The sequence below is a fragment of the Arachis ipaensis genome, chromosome B05 (assembly GCF_000816755.2).
Source record: "Arachis ipaensis cultivar K30076 chromosome B05, Araip1.1, whole genome shotgun sequence".
NCBI lineage: Eukaryota > Viridiplantae > Streptophyta > Magnoliopsida > Fabales > Fabaceae > Arachis > Arachis ipaensis.
In genome coordinates, this window is record NC_029789.2 from 7,096,094 (window position 1) to 7,098,818 (window position 2,725).

Genomic DNA, 2,725 nt, shown 5'->3' on the forward strand with positions numbered 1-2,725 from the left:
ATTATTTTTTAGGACAATTTACTGAAATAAATAAATTGGCTTCTATAATTACCAGAATACACGTTTTACAAAATGAATACCGAAATACATTTTTTTCATAAACTATGTAAATCGCAACAGGTGTCCCGCGGTTTACGTTCGAAGCAAATCATCACATAATCCACGGTAGGGGTGTCACGGTTTATACTTTGTCAAATTCGTCTATATATACCACTCAACACAGGGAGTGGGGCATTTGAGGAAAGTCATTTTCACACTTTCACAGATAGATACTGAGAAGAGCTTGTTGGTTCTAGTCTGGTAAAATAAAAAAAAAAGAGTAATAGGCATGGTGTTAAGTTCACTGATAAAGAACCACTGAGCGTTTTTATCCGTTCGACTGATACTTTGTCGGATCTGAAGAGGAACATATTGCAGAAGGTAGAGTTGTGTAGGGCCAAGTTGGTGAAGAAGGTGTTCTACAAGATTCCGATGGCGGTTGTCTCAAGTGGTGTGCAGTATGAAACATTTGTGATAGGGTCGGATGAAGACATGAAGGTCTTGTTTCATTGTCAGCGGAGTTTTCCGGAGGTGAGAATACACGAGTTGTTTGCCAAGTTAGAAGAACGTGTCGACAGTTCCGGGGCTTCAGTGCCAAATCCTCAGTCGACGACGGTGGTCGGTGGGGGGTGCTTCTACTTCGATGCTTGTCGTTGCACCTGGTTGTCTCTTAGCTGCACCTTCACTTGTTCTAGCACCGGCAGCTAGGTCACCTGGTTTGATTACTAGTCTTGTTGGTGGTGGTGAGCCGAATCACGTTGAGGACGCAATGCGGGAAGATGATTCTGACGATGAGCCCGATCACATATCGGGGGATAGTGAGGATGAGACTCCAGTGGCCCCACCTGCACCTTATGGGTCATCCAGTTCTGGGTCCCATCAACAACCGCCGCATTTCTCGACACTGAACCTGAAAGCAGTGAGTCAACAACCGGATGAGGCACACACCTTCGGAGGCCAAGGATTACACGAGGGCAATACTTCTGGGGAGAATGCTGAGTCGTGGGATTTTTTCTTAACCCACTTGCATCAACATGTGACCACACAAGAAGGAATTCTGGTGATCTCTGACAGACACAACGTCATTAAGGCTGCACTGGAGGCACCAGACAGTGGTTGGCAACCGCCTCATGCATATCGAGCGTATTGCATTCGACATGTTGCAGCTAATTTTGCTCTCAGTTTCAAGGGTCAGGATGCAAGGCGGATGCTCGTGAATGCGGCATATGTCAAGACTGAGGCCGAGTTTGACTACTGGTTTGATATTATGAGGAGTGAGAATCCGGCCATGTATGATTGGGCCAACCGACTGGAGTACGATAAGTGGACCCAACACCAAGATGGAGGCAGATGGTTCGGCCACATGACGACGAACATATCCGAGTGTGTTAACTCTGTATTGAAGGGGACACGAAATCTGCCGGTTACTGCACTTGTGAAATCCACATATGAAAGGTTAGCAGAGCTTTTTATGGCCTGAGGACAGACAACAGAGGCGCAGTTGGGATCAGGCCAACGGTTTTGCCAGGCGCTGGTCAAGGCGATACAGCGCAACTTGAAAGATTCGAAGTGCTTCACGATTACTCTGTTTGACAGACATCAGTCTGAGTATACCGTGGCTGAGACGACTCCTACCGGTAACTTTTTGCTTGGGACGTATCGGGTTTCCCTCAGAGATCGCACTTGTGACTGCGAGTACTTTCAAACTCTCTATTACCCGTGCTGCCATGCGATTGCATGCTGTGCTTAGTCCCGGTTAGACTGGACTACGTACGTCCATGAGGTTTATACCATGAGTAAGGTGTTCAGTGTATACCGGATGGGATTTTTGCCCCCTATTTTAGAGGGTCTGTGGCCACCATACGCCGGTCCTACTATCGTTCCTGATCCTAACATGAGACGTGCCAGAGAAGGGCGACCGAAGTCAACAGGAATCCGTAACACCATGGATGAGGCTGATACTAGTCGGCCGAAGCGATATGGGCTATGCAGACAAACAGGACACACTCACAGGACTTGCCCTCAGTGAGAATCCGCCTCCAGTGCCGAGGCATAGGTGTCATTAGGTCATCATGATTAGCTTTCATTTTTCTTTTCTTATTTATGTTCTTGTTCTGTTTTAGTTGTACTTATTGTTAAGTAAAGTTCTACTTACTGTTCGTTTTACGGTGACGTGGTTTTTGTTAGCGATTCTCTATGTAGTTGTGATTCTCTTGAGTATAATTTTGTTGGTAATTCTATGAGTTCAAGAGACTAATTTCAATTAAATCAAAGCACCAACCTATGTTGCCATACATAAAAAATGCAAACCAAAGTTTCATCCAAAAACTCATCCTCTATGAAAAAGAATTAAGTCCACACTAAAGCATAAACCGCTAGACCCCTTTAGCGATTTATGCACATTTGCAAATTACACATAAACCGCGACATCCCTACTGCGAATTATGTGATGATTTGCTTTGAACGTAAACCGTGATATCTCTGTAGTGGATTACGTGCATTCGTAAACTGCGGAACCCTGTCGCGGTTTACAAGTTTATAAAAAAAATGCATTTCGATATCCATTTTGCAAAATGTGTATTCTGATAATTATAGAAGCCAATTTATTTATTTCAGTAAATTGTCCTATTTGGTATTTTATAATAAAATATTATTATAATTTGTAAACCAACAGAAAAGTAATAAA